The sequence below is a fragment of the Elgaria multicarinata genome, chromosome 22 (assembly GCF_023053635.1).
Source record: "Elgaria multicarinata webbii isolate HBS135686 ecotype San Diego chromosome 22, rElgMul1.1.pri, whole genome shotgun sequence".
Taxonomy (NCBI): Eukaryota; Metazoa; Chordata; class Lepidosauria; order Squamata; family Anguidae; genus Elgaria; species Elgaria multicarinata.
Window position 1 is genome coordinate 5,742,308 of NC_086192.1, and position 14,704 is coordinate 5,757,011.

Consider the following 14,704-nt stretch of genomic DNA (forward strand, 5'->3'; position numbering starts at 1 on the left):
TAGAAAGGGAATTTCAGCAGGTGTCATTTGTATGCATGCAGCACCTGGTGAAATTTCCTCTTCATGACACCACTTAAAGCTGCAGGAGCTATACTGCAGCTATACTGTGACCAGATTTAAAAGAGGGCAGGGCACCTGCAGCTTTAACTGTTGTGATGAATTTATTTATTTATTTATTTATTTATTTATTTATTTCACTTATATACCGCTCCCATAGCCAGGGCTCTCTGGGCGGTTTACAGGAAATTTCACCAGGTTCTCCATATCTACAAATGACACCTGCTGAAATTCCCTTTTCTATGCAACTGTTAAAGATACAGGAGCCCTCTCCTCCTTTTCATCGGGTCACCCTACTCAAATCTACTTTTCTAGACTAGATTTCAATGTTTTAATGAGCTGTTTTCCCACAGCCACGGCTGTACAACGATTATTCTACGGCACTGTTCTTTCCCGCAACACCCACCTGCAAGATATTTTTCACTGGAACATAACCTTTTCCAATGGGAAATTCCAAATAACTCTCGTCAGAGGGGGAAAACACCTCCTCCGCACAATCCCAAGCCATCGCAACCAAGGAATCCCACCTTCCACGCATGCAAATGGAATCCAGGAAAATCCTTCCAACCTACCCTCCCTGATAAGCTGAGCATTTCCCCTCCGTCAGCCTGTTTGCAGAGCTCCCAGCTAGAGAAGGCGGCACGAGGGGGTGGGGGAGTGAGCAGACCAACATGAGCCAGTGTGGTGTAGTGGTTAGAGCGTTGGACTGGAGAGATCCGGGTTCTAGACCCCACTCTGCCGTGAAGCTCCCTGGGTGATTTTGGGCCCGTCACTGACTTTCAGCCTAACCTACCTCACAGGGTTGTTGTGAGGATAACATGGGGAGGAGGAGGCGGAGGACCATGTACATTGCCTTGGTGGAAAAGGTAGAATATAAATGCAACAAATAAATGAATGAGCGGTGACAGCAATATTTCAGCCGCTACTTGTTATCTGTTCTTCCTATTCAGGAATTTAAAATAGGGGTGGGGGGGAACACACAGCCTCTGCCCAACTCTTTCTAGTAAACATGTATGAAGAGGAGGGAGAAAGAACAGGCACGCTCCACCCCTGACCTAGGGGTCCGGTGTACGGCCATCTACACAAGCTCAGGCCCTGGTTAGGCCTCATTTAGAGTACTGCGTCCAGTTCTGGGCTCCACAATTCAAGAAGGACGCAGACAAGCTGGAGCGTGTTCAGAGGAGGGCAACCGGGATGATCAGGGGTCCGGAAACAAAGCCCTAGGAAGAGAGACTGAAAGAACTGGGCATGTTTAGCCCGGAGAAGAGAAGATTGAGGGACATGAGAGCACTCTTCAAATACTTAAAAGGTTGTCACACAGAGGAGGGCCAGGCTTGATCCTCCCAGAGTGCAGGACACGGATAACAGGCTCAAGTTACAGGAAGCCAGATTCCGGCTGGACATCAGGAAAAACTTCCTGACTGTTAGAGTAGGACGACAATGGAACCAGTTACCTAGGGAGGTGGTGGGCTCTCCCACACTAGAGGCCTTCAAGAGGCAGCTGGACAATGATCTGTTAGGGATGCTTTAAGGTGGATTCCTGCATTGAACAAGGGGTTGGACTCGATGGCCTTAGAGGCCCCTTCCAACTCTACTGTTCTATGATCCTATGATGCTGGAAAAGCAGGATTCCGAATCACACGGAGGAAGTCCACCAGAAGGTTCTCTACAGACACTGTAATGAATGAGTATAGGTCGGATTGGGGGTGGGGTGAAGCCACATTTATTCTACTGGGTTTCTGGGTAATAGACGGGGTGGTGGGAAATCTCAAACTAGATGCAAGGACTGAACCACCTGGCACACGAGAATTTGGAGATCAGATGCATACCTGATCCTGAAAATAAGTGCTGCTTGAATGATCACAGCCGATATACTAACCGTGAGCTCATTCTCTGAGTGGAAGTGAGCCTTACGAAGCCCAAATGACACAAACCACTTGTGGGGGGGGGGGTAACCCCAAGATTTGCAGAAGCCGGAACAATCTTTAAGGGGGGAAATCCTAAATGGGGGTGTGGGGTACAACCCGATAGCATACTCAGCAGTAACGGAACATTGGCTGACTGTTGCGTGGGGGACGGAAACCTAGGCAGGGGAGTGGAGAATGCAATGGAGTATCCCCAAAAAGGGTCGGCTGGCACGCTGATCAGAAGCAGGCCACACGCTCCCACATTTTCTGCATGTGCCTCTTGTATATAGCTGTCAGCCAAGGCCTCTCGCTATTTTAATGACTGTGATGACAAAGTAGAGATAAGGTCACCGGAGTTCCTGGACATCACAGGGACGGTACTTTCCCTTGGCCTTCTGAGTAAGATCTCTGGGAGGCTGACAGGCAGACACACACACACAAGGGTGGAGCCCTTGGGCTGGTTCTTTTTGGGCTTAAGCAATTCTAGAAACCCCCAGCAGGTTATGTCAACATCACCGCTGAGATGTTGAGGGTTGCGTTCAAACCTTCTGGAAAATTACTGGCCCCAGCATTGTAACATTGTAGCCAGGCACCTCTCCACCGTGCCTGGGTCCAGCTCCAGCTCAGAGCCCCCTCCCTCCTGCCACCAACTGTCTCTGCAGAGGCCACCAGTGAAGGAGGAAGCAGCAGCCAGGCACCTCTCCACCATGCCTGGGTCCAGCTCCAGCTGAGAGCCCCCTCCCTCCTGCTGTCAACTGTCTCTGCAGAGGCCACCAGTGAGGGAGGAAGCAGCAGCCAGGCACCTCTCCACCATGCCTGGGTCCAGCTCCAGCTGAGAGCCCCCTCCCTCCTGCTACCAACTGTCTCTGCAGAGGCCACCAGTGAGGGAGGAAGCAGCAGCCTGGCACCTCTCCATCGTGCCTGGGTCCAGCTCCAGCTGAGAGCCCCCTCCCTCCTGCTGTCAACTGTCTCTGGAGAGGCCACCAGTGAGGGAGGAAGCAGCAGCCAGGCACCTCTCCACCGTGCCTGGGTCCAGCTCCAGCTGAGAGCCCCCTCCCTCCTGCCACCAACTGTTTCTGCAGAGGCCACCAGTGAGGGAGGAAGCAGCAGCCAGGCACCTCTCCACCATGCCTGGGTCCAGCTCCAGCTGAGAGCCCCCTCCATCCTGCTGTCAACTGTAACTGCTGAACTTTGCAACTAAGATTGTAGTGCCTGAATTTGCTTTCCTTTTCCCCCTCCTCCTCCTCCCTCCCAATCCCCTTTCCTTTTGTGTCATGTCTTTTCGATCGTAAGCCTGTGGGCAGGGACTGTCAAGAAATACTTTGGTAAGCCGCCGTGAGAGCCTTTTTTGGCTGAATGGCGGCATAAAAATCCTTAAATAAATAAATAAATAAAATAATAAATAAACATGAAGCCCCAGAGGGTTCAACACCTGGCCGAGGCACCTGGCCGAGGCCCGTATGCCAGAAGGGGGATGCGCCCAAAGCTCCCTGGTCCTGCTTCTTCCGTACCTTGCCGTTGCCACATGCGAGCATGCAAGCAAGAAGGCATAGATGGAACAGCCTCCAATTGCTTTCTGCATGGATTTGGCCCAGAGGCAGAGAACAAGTTAGCAGGCAGTGGCGAAGGGGGAGCACAGGGGGCAACTTGTCCAAGGCCTCTCCGAACACTAGAGCCGACAGGGATTAAAAAATGTCCCTTCACCAGGTTAATTATGTCTCGCTCGTTTGGAGGAAAGACAGCTATAACAGCAACAACTCTTTGATTAATGCTTTTTTGGTAAATAACAAGCCTGGCTTGTTATAGAATCATGTTGTTGTTTATTCGTTCAGTCGCTTCCGACTCTTCGTGACTTCATGGACCAGCCCACGCCAGAGCTTTCTGTCGGCTGTCGCCACCCTTAGCTCCCCCAAGGTCAAGTCTGTCACCTCCAGAATATCATCCCTCCATCTTGCCCTTGGTCGGCCCCTCTTCTTTTTGCCTTCCACTTTCCCTAGCATCAGCCTCTTCTCCAGGGTATCCTGTCTTCTCATTACGTGGCCAAAGTACTTCAGTTTTGCCTTTAATACCATTCCCTCAAGTGAGCAGTCTGGCTTTATTTCCTGGAGTATGGACTGGTTTGATCTTCTTGCAGTCCACGGCACTCTCAGAATTTTCCTCCAACACCACAGTTCAAAAGCATCTATCTTCCTTCGCTCAGCTTTCTTTATGGTCCAGCTCTCGCAGCCATAGGTTGCTACGGGGAATACCATTGCTTTAACTCTGCGGACCTCTGTTGTCAGTGTGGTGTCTCTGCTCTGAACTATTTTATCAAGAATTGTCATTGTTCTCCTCCCAAGAAGTAAACGTCTTCTGATTTCCTGGCTGAATCATAGAATCATAGAATAGCAGAGTTGGAAGGGGCCTACAAGGCCATCGAGTCCAACCCCCTGCTCAATACAGGAATCCACCCTAAAGCATCCCTGTGTGGGTTAATCCCGATCCGAGCTCAGGCAATGGAGGAAGTCAAACTGGATTCACTGAATGCAAATGAACTGCATTTGGGGAGTTTCTGATCACAGCAATGGAAGGTCTGGTGTCATTAAGTCAAGGAGAGCGTGCGTGTTCTAAGCACAGATACAGATTTGGCATTCAAGGAGGGACACAGGCAGCATCAGGACTCAACTAGATAATGGCGATTGTTGTCCAGAGGTGGTGGTGGGGAAACTGCAGTGGGGGTGCTCGATTCTGATCAGGACTTCAGCACTAGAGGAAATGGTGAGAGGCGGGAGGAGGAAACGTTTTCTCCCTGCACCATTTTCCAAGATGAAACCCACAAACATGCAGGTAAAGCGGCCGCTTTTGCATAGCCAAAAAAAGAAGGAACGCATCACCCAAACAGAGAGCACAGATTTGCATAAAACTGGCCTGGGCTCCTTTATATGTATAGATGCAAATAGGGAAGTCATTCCTATAACTTAAATAGGAATACAATACATATCACCCTAGCGGGGAAGGTTGTGGCCAGGTCACCTGTGTGTCTACCTGTTCAGTCTGCTGTTCAGGTGCTAACTGTTCATGGACAGCAACTTCAGGTCTCCTCTGTATTCCCTTTTTTATGGTTCTCTCTTTTTAAACTGGACTTGGACAAATCAACCCTTCAAACACGGGACTGTCTGTCCATAGGGAGCAAACAGCAGCTGTGGAAAGGTGGGTGACTTCCACAGGGGAAAACACTGGGAAGGGGGACTGAATGCCCCTCCCCCAGCATAGCAGCCCTAATCCAAAATCTCCCTGCCATCATGGTTGCGCTTTGCAAACATTTTAAGGGACGGGAGAGCTGTACACAGATCTCTGCTGTCCCATCTACTTGCTCGCTAGCAGCCCACAAACTTTCTGCCACAGCTACGTGACCTGTATGTAACTACAATCCGCAGCAGAGCGTCATTGTGAACATTGCCCATGCACTAAGATCTTCAGTGGGAGCTCTCTCTAGGTACCGCTACCCTCTGAGAGACAGTGGGTGGTTAGCGTGAAAAGCCTAGCGACACCCCAGCTTTGGAACGCTCTCCCCAGGGAGGCTTGCCTGGTGCCCACCTTGATACCATGCTGTCATTAGGAGGAGAACTTGTAATTATCCCTCCCCTTAATGTTTCATCTCTTTTATCTCGACTGTTGCACTTATCGCCCCCTAGTGTCTGGAGGCCTGCGGAGATGGTTGTTTTGCGTTTTACTTGCTGCTACTTTCTTTAGATTTTCTACTTTTAGTACATCGCTCATTTTTTTATTGTATTTCTGATTGATTTAGTCTTTCAAGCCACCCTAGTAATTTGTTTTATGGACTGAAGAGAAATCCCCATTATAAAGAAAACTCTGGGATCTTCACTACATAGCCCGTTGGAATCTATAAAGAATTAAAGAGAGAAAGAGAGACAGACAGACCACAAAACCAGTGTTAAACTAAAACCTGCCTCCCAGTTTCTAAGGCTTCACCCAGCATTTCCTACAAGCTATTTTTACAGGCTTAAGGAAACTTTTTCTGTGCGTTTGTGCCTGTAATTTTTAGAAAAACCAAAGCAGAAATTCACAAGAAGCTGAATTCTGTGTCCAGCGGCCAGTTTTGCTGCTCTTGCATGATAAATGCAAAATATAACCCAAAGACTAAGTCATGGTAGTTCAGGAAAAAACACTGCTAAGCAAGTTTTTTCCCCCCCAGTGAAAGGTGGAGGGGCGGGGAGGTGTAGAAGGATGAAGATAACATCTGACACACTTTGCTGATGCGCTGTTTTTACAGGCCAACAAGTCATCATCAAAATGCTGCAAACCAGCCAAATCTCGTCCCAGCAAAAGCACAGAGCTTGGTAAAGGTTGGCACACGGCGGCCAACATAAATCATTGCCACGCTTCCTAAAATAAAAACGAGGCACGCGACAGGCATTAAAAGAAAAACAAGAAAAGACAAGCAAGAAGCCACCAAGCGCCAGAGAATTTCGTTCAAGTTCCAGCATGCTTTGAAGGCACTGTCTTTGGCTCACCTGCAAGAAGAGCCACAAAACGCCCCCAAAATTATCTCTCTTTTTTTAAAAAAAAAATGCACACGATGACTAACTAATAGTATGCCTTAGGAGCGAGAGCTAAATGCAAACAGCTGCCTGCAAATCTTGTATGGTTTGATTCGGTTTGAAAGGCAGGCTTATTGTAGGTGGGAGAATACTGTTTTTGAATGCTCCCCTACTTTAAAATAAAAGAACCCAAACATAATAATCACACTTGGGGGGGGGGGAGATGCATTCACCTCCACAAATCTGGCACGCAACGGTTTGGGCACCCTCCTATGGGCCATTCCATTCATCCAGGCAGTACTGGATTTCAGAACAAGCCAAGTAAGCCATGGCTTAGGGCCTCATATTATGACGGGCCTCTAAATACTTTGGAGGTAACTAAGATGTATTATAATTGAAATTGCTTTGGCTTAAAGATGTTGGAAAGTCTGGGGTGACTTACAGTAGAGTTGCCTTATATAGAGAGAGTGCGGCAACACAGCATTTAGTATTGGAGGCAATAAGTGCAGACTAGAGCCAGTTTAGAAGAAGCTCGAATCATAGAATCATAGAATAGCAGAGTTGGAAGGGGCCTACAAGGCCATCGAGTCCAACCCCCTGCTCAATGCAGGAATCCACCCTAAAGCATCCCTGACAGATGGTTGTCCAGCTGCCTCTAGTGTGGGAGAGGCCACAACCTCACCAGGCAACTGATTCCATACTGCTCTAACAGTCAGGAAGTTTTTCCTGATGTCCAGCCGGAATCTGGCTTCCTTTAACTTGAGCCCGTTATTCCGTGTCCTGCACTCTGGGAGGATCGAGAAGAGATCCTGGCCCTCCTCTGTGTGACAACCTTTCAAGTATTTGAAGAGTGCTATCATGTCTCCCCTCAATCTTCTCTTCTCCAGGCTAAATCAACTAACTTAATTAGTGTTTGCAAGCACAGAGAAGGCTATCTAACACAGTTCAACTACAAGCATCCCGTAATGCTGGGTGGTACCACTTCTGTTATAATGTAATAGTTTTTTTCCCTCTCTGAATCTTGACATGGGTTAGGGCCTCAGGATGTCTTAATCCAGCTGTGCGCCCAGGTCTCGGCTGGAGCAGCAGGAAGGTTCCTCTCCCATGCATTTCACATCCACCTCCCTCAGGTGGGTTCCCCCCACAGCATGGCAACGTCTGCTTTCGCTTTCTTGAAAATGTGACAATCCAGCCTGGCCATCCCTTTCAGCATCACCGGGTTCCCCTCCTCTCCCCCCCCCACACCCCTAGACCCAAAGTTGCTTAGACTTCTCCACCGCTGCTATTTTACAGAACAACGAACGCACATTAACTGCATTCACTCAATTAACCTCACAGCTCATTTAACCATCACTCCAAATCGTGATGCAGGGCTTAATTCGAGGCCCAGAAGCAATTTACCCTGCCGGGGCTCAACTTCAAAAGTAACAGTAAAGCGTTCTGAGTCTCTGCAAATGTTAGTTCCTTTTCCTCCGGGTACTCTGTATCTCCCAGACAACTGGAGTTGGGGTGGGCGGCCTTTCAGGATCCGAGGCCTGACTGCCATACAGACCTGAGGCCTAACACGCTCACATATTACACATGAAATTCCTGTTTACGCCCTGGGTGGCCTTGCCAAAGCTCTCTGGGGATCTTATTGCAAGAAATGAAATGAAAAACGCGGCAGACGTGTTTCGAGGTTCCGTGAGATAAGGAAGTGACATCATCGCCGCTGGAGTTTCAAGATAAGGCGGCTATAAATCGAAGCAAATTTCCCTGTTTGGTTTTGCAGTGAGCCCCAGTGAACTATGCAAACCATGAAGGGGAGGAAAAATAACGGCAGGGTTCTGCCGAGTTCCGTGCAAAGTCAGAAAATTTGCATGCAAAAATCCCACCCACCCCAGGTGGAATTTTGAAGGAGCTTTGAGTTGAGAGTGAAAGAGAGACACAATACCTTAGATCTGACTCCTGAAATGATAGCTACATGAACAAAGTTCCTTCTACAGAGCCAAATCAAAAAGACACGAGAGCACGCATTAAGAAACATGTTCTGGAGCTTACAAAAGGAGCACTGAAGTCACAATCTCGTTGCCGCGTCACAGAAAAAAAAAATAAGAATGTGCAGAAGAAGACAACCAAAACAACACACTAACCCACACTCAGTGGTGAAGTGTGGCTTGTTGTTGAACCATGGATTGTTTGTTGAATTGTGGGTTAGCGTGTTGTATGAACCCAGGACATTTTCTACAGGATGGCTTGTTGACCATGCAGTGAGGCTTATTTTTCTCGAACAAGCCACCTTGGGAACCCATGGTTTGTTGTGGGATTATTCAGGGTGATTAACAAGCCACCGTGCGGAAAATGTCCTGGGTTCAGACAACACACTAACCCACAGTTCCACAAACAACCCACAGTTTAATAACAGCCTACACTCAACCACTGAGTATGGATTAGTGTGTTGTGTGAACAGGCCCAATGTCTGGGTTTTTTTTTTTGTTTAGGACAGCTTTCTCCAGGCTGGTACCCTCCATAAGTTGCTAGACTTCAACTCCCATCAACCCCAGCCAGCATGGCCAATGGACAAGAATGATGGGAGTTGAAGTCCAGGCTGGGAACGTCTGGTTTAGGAAAATCAGTGACTAACTGCGGGTCTTGATAGATGTTTATAAAATTATGCATGATGTGTGGAGAAGGTGGAAAGGGAGATATTTTTTCTCTGACTTTCTAGAATCCAGGGTCAACCTTTCAAACTGATTCGCACGTTGGCACACACCCTGAGGACCTTACCTGGACGACGTCTTTCCTCACGTTGACAAGATACAGCCAGTCGCTGAACTTTGGGTAGCTGTTCAGCTCAGCTGTCCTTTCGTTTGGGGGGACGCTCAACTTGCACTGCAGCTGGATGCCAATATAACGGACGAGTTTTACCTGCCGAGGGAGACAGAAGAGGATTCAAATGGAGAAACGAATTTTCCAAGCAAAAATATATTGACTTGGTTCGCACAACACGACAGCCCACTGTGGGTTAATTTACCCATGGCTTGTTTTAGGGTTGAAGATTGTTTAATCCTCAAACAATCCCTGCTGCCTGGGTCTGCACGACACGCCAAACCATGTGCCTATGGGAGCCATGTAATTAACCCACGGGGCTTTTCTAAACGAGCGATTTATAGCATGCTTGTGAGGGGCCACTCATGGAAGTTTGCAGGACGATTACATGATAGCGTCAACAGACAGGATGTCTCCCGGCCTTTCCCCCGTTTATCCCGTTTTCAAAAAGATCAGAGATGAGCTGGAATAAATCCTTAATGGCGAAAAATCGGGAGTCCGTAAAGGTGGCGTTGCACTATAAACTTGCTGAGAAAGGACCATCCATGTCTGTGATTGGAGGGTGAAGAGGGCAAATTGCCTCCCTGCAACAAAGGGAGTCAGTTCTGATACCCCTCACCACCACCAAATGCACCCCTTTAAGTTCAATGGGGCTTACTCCCAAATGTGCCAGGGATTACAGACTTACAGTGCAATCTTATGTCTACTCAGTACTAAGTCCCATTGTACTAACCCACAATGTGGGCCGCGCAGTAAGTGAGCCTAGAGTTGCAGGCTTACAGCATAATCTTACATCTACTCAGAAGTAAGTCTTTCCTGGGAGCTGCGAGAAAACGGTATAGCACAAGTTAAGCAACGAAAACAAGACTTCCTCCCCCCTTTTGCACACATGCCAAGGAGGGAGGGAGGCGCCCCCTTGATTTAAACCATGTATCAGCTGTATAAAGAAGTCCATCCTAATACCGCAAAGAACAAAAAAAAAAAGCCATGGTAAGTATGCAAGTTTTTCGCTTAATGCAGAGACACCCATGAACTAGCTGCTCAGAGGAACTCGCTATGTACCTGGTGAGTTCATGTGTGCAGTGAGATTTGAGCCAGGGACTTCTCTCTGCCATTATGCATAAAGTTTCCACAGTGTTGTCCAACCAGCGGTTGCGGCAAAACAAGCGTAGAGCAATCTCAAGCATTTCCTTTTAGGAAACGGTTTTAATTGCCCGAAAGGAAGACTTGAAAAACACAATGGGTGTCCATAACCTGAACGACTTCTCGTGCACCTGCGGGGTTTCCCTGCTTTTTGCTTGCTGAATCAGTGCCTCCCTCCCTTTCCACACTAAAATCAACCAAAAATAAAACAAAATAAAATGTAGGCCAATCTGATAAGGTCTCCAGATCAATATTCCCCCAACTTAGTGTCGTTGGACTTCAATTCCTATCAGCTCCAGGCAGCATGGATGTTGGGAGTTATTTATTTATTACATTTACATCCTGCCTTTTTTCCTCCAAGGAACTCAAACGTAGCGTACATAATCCTCCTCCTCTCTATTTCATCCTCGCAACAACAACCCTGTGAGGTAGGTCAGGCTGGACTACAACACAACATTTGGAGAGCCAGTGTGGTGTGTGTTGGACTGGGAGTTAAGAGATCCAGGTTCTAGACCCCACTCGGCCATGGAAGCCCATCATGTGACTTTGGGCCAGTCACAGACTCTCAGCCTGAACCACCTCACAGGGTTGTTGTTGTGAGGATAAAATGGAGAGAAGGAAGCATCTATAGGACATCACTTTGCCTACTGATTTCCCGAAAACCCCGCAGCAGCAGTAGGGTTACATGGCAGGAGTCAACGCAGGCTATCCAGCCAGGAAAAATCACAGCGCAGTTGCCAGACGAAGTAAATGGGCGGCAAATATCAAGGGACTGAAAACTGTGAAAACCTTTTTCTTCTTCTTCGGGCAACTCTGCACAACACTGTAGCTTTGAAAGCCTGTAGCTGTGCATCCGTGAATTTACGCGTGATACATCATAACTGTCCTTACTTTCCTTCGCCAGACTTTAAAACTGCAATGGCGGCCATGACTAGGCTCATCAAGCGCGCCCCGTGCCCCGCATTCCCGCGCCTATCCTGCACTGGGATCCGGCCCTATACACCCACTCTCTTAATCCAAACTGAAGCCACCGCTGACAGATGAACAAACAACTGTGACGACATCAGAGCAATGTAGAAAGTGGCGATAAAACAACGTATCGAAAAAGCGAAGTTTTGTGGCGAATAACACAATGCCAGCTGGCAAGTTGCCAGCTGCATCATACAGACCAGGGGTCCCCAATCCCCGGGCCATGGACCGGTACCAGTCCATGGCCTGTTAGGAACTGGGCCGCGCAGGTGAGCTGCTTTCACCCACCCACCCCAGCGTACCTGGGTGCGGGGCGACATCTTGCCTACCCAGCCGAAGCGAAGCCAGGACGCTGGAGGGGGGGCGGCTTCGGAACGGTGCACCCAGCCGGAAGCCGCTCTGGGAGAGTGAATTTCGGGCGCGCCGTTCCAAAGCCGCCCACCCGCCCCAGCGTCCTGTCTTCGCTTCAGCTGGGCGCCCACCCAGCCGAAGCGAAGCCAGGACGCTGGAGTGGGGGGGCTTCCCAAAACCATCCCCTCAACCCCCGCCCCCCAGTCCGTGGAAAAATTATCTTCCATGAAACTGGTCCCTGGTGCCAAAAAGGTTGGGGACCGCTGATATAAACAATTGGGCGCAACTGCGCAGCTACGAAAGAATATATAGAGCGTACAGCCAATCCTCTAGTCCATTTAGTTCCGTATTACCTGCTCTGAATGGGAGCCGCTGTCCAGCATCACAGGCAGAGAGCTCTTTCCCATCACCTGCTAGCTGATGCTCTTTTTTAACTGGGGGATACTGGGAGATTGATCCGGAGGCCTTCTGCTCGTGTTGTACTTGTTTTATGCTACTGTTCAGAAGATGCTTGGCATTGATCTTAAATTGTATCATTGCATTTCGATTCTTTCATTTAAAACCCTTTTAAAGCGGGGTACAAAACGTCGGTAAACAAGCAAAGAGACAAAAACAACATTCTTCGATTCTAAGACGCACTTTTCCCCCCATATAAACATCTCTAAAAATGGGGTGCGTCTTAGAATCGCGGGTGTGTCTTAGGTGTTTTTTTTTCTGTTGGTGGTACTGAAATTAATGTGCGTCTTACAAATCGATGGCGTCTTACAATCGAAGAAATACGGGAGAGAGAGAGAGAGAGATGCAACTTCCAAACTGTTACTAATGTCAGTTCAGGGTCACATTTTATGGTTTGCATTGCAGCAACCAAAGCTCCAGGGGACTGGAAGTGGGGATATTTTTTCCACGACTTCCACGTCGCCCATCTCCAGAGGGCAAAACGCAAGCTCCAAAAAGGCTTGTAAACCAAAGACTGGAATTGCTCTGAGATGTAGCTAACTGGATTTTTTTACGATCCAAAAACGACGCCTTGCAAGAATACACGCAAAGCATTTTGGGCAGGCCTCGCTCAGACCAGCCTTCCTGTCAGGGAATCGTCTTGGCTCTGCCCTGGGCTCTGTAGTTCGTAGCTAAGAATTGGTCAGAAGTAGCCTGGAAGGGTTTGGGCCAATTCACAGCTCAGCTGAAAACTTTTCTTTTTTCTAAAGCTTTTAGAACTTGATTTTGATCTGACTTTTATACTGTTAGTTTTACTCTACCCTGTGCCTGTTTGGTGCATTCTCTTCCCCTTCATATTGTTTTATTATGATTCGATTAGAATGTTAGCCTATGCGGCAGGGTTTTGCTATTTTATTGTTTTACTCTGTACAGCACCATGTACACTGATGGTGCTATATAAATAAATAATAATATTATTATTATAAATAATAATAATAATAATAGTAATAATAATTCAGCCGACAGGATATCAAAATCTGGCTAAGCTGATCTCTGTCGGTGTTCTCAGAGCGGAGCGAAAAGGGGCTTCGGCCTGGGAGAGAAGCAACTGTGAGTTGCTCCCCATGGAGTCCTGCTTCTCCTTTTCTATACTGGCCAACCAGACGTAAGCTCAGAGACAAGGGTGAAGGTGTGATGGATAACAGGGACAACCGTGCATGCTTCCAGACACTACAAAGCAACAGGTTAACCTAACTGAAGCAACCTTCTAGCCGGTCAGATTGTTTGTTTATCTAGCCCAATAATTTCTTCTCTGACTGACAGCAACTGTCCTGGGCCTCACAGTGTGAAGAGCATTTTCCCATCACCTGCTATCCTGATCCTTTTAACTCACAGGTGCCAAACCTCTTTCAGCCAAAATTCAATTTCGGAGAAGCTTTTGGGGACCCCGTTCCAGTGGTGGGACAGGGTGAAAATACTAGGATATTTTAACAGAAAGCTTTTACTGCCAGTAAGACGGCCTCAGGAGAGGCATTTCAACATTTTAGAACCGGAGGGGGGGGGGAACATGCACCAAATGATTGGTGGGTCGAAGTTTAACAACCGTGTGCTAACCGGAGGTGCCAGGATTGAACCCGGGACCTTCTGCTTAAAAAGGAAGGGTGTTGTTGCTGTTGTCGTCATCGTCATTGTCATCATCAATTTCTATATCACCCAATAGCTGAAACTCTCTGGGCAGCTCACAAAAGCTACAAACCATAAAATGCTAGATAATAAAAAAACACAGCATAAAGTTCTTAACATACAAAATTTAAACTGCAAAACAATTTCAATAACATTCTACGCCAGACAAAGACAGCTGACATAGAATCATAGAATAGCAGAGTTGGAAGGGGCCTACAAGGCCATCAAGTCCAACCCCCTGCTCAATGCAGGACTCCACCTTAAAGCATCCCTGACAGACGGCTGTCCAGCTGCCTCTCCTCGAGGGTGGGAGAGCCCACAACCTCCCTAGGTCACTGGTTCCATTGTCGTACTGCTCTAACAGTCAGGAAGTTTTTCCTGCTGTCCACAAGCCAGGCAAAATCAGAAATCATCTATTGCTGTAATTTTTACTTCATGTTGGTAAACTGCAGAGGAAAAAGTGGTATATCCCTTTAAAGTAAAGACATGTATGAATCTCTGAGGTCACAATCAGGCCTACCCAACAATGCTCTGAATTCAAGCTGAATTGTCAGTTGCTCCTTTTCATTTCAAAATGCTCTCAGTTGGGGAGTGGAGTGGACTACAGAGATCGTTGTTAGCTTTCACATATTCACATTATTCAGGGACCTGGGTAACACCAGGTATATCAGCTAGTATATTGATATATTGATCTTAGAATCATAGAATAGCAGAGTTGGAAGGGGCCTATGTAGAGGGCATTGCAGCAATCTAATTTGGAGGTTACCAGAGTATGGGCGACTGAAGCTAGGTTATCCCTGTCCAGATAGG

At 47.8% G+C, this 14,704-nt stretch overlaps 1 protein-coding gene across 1 annotated transcript in view; it reads right to left on the reverse strand.

Moving 5' to 3' along the window:
• The window catches only part of KSR1 (kinase suppressor of ras 1), a 152,410-nt gene that overhangs the window by 86,662 nt on the left and 51,044 nt on the right, over positions 1–14,704 (reverse strand). Inside the window, exon 2 of the mRNA XM_063146847.1 lies at positions 9,272–9,412. The gene's annotated coding sequence lies outside the window, so the exon portion shown is untranslated. The remainder of the gene's footprint in view (positions 1–9,271; positions 9,413–14,704) is intronic.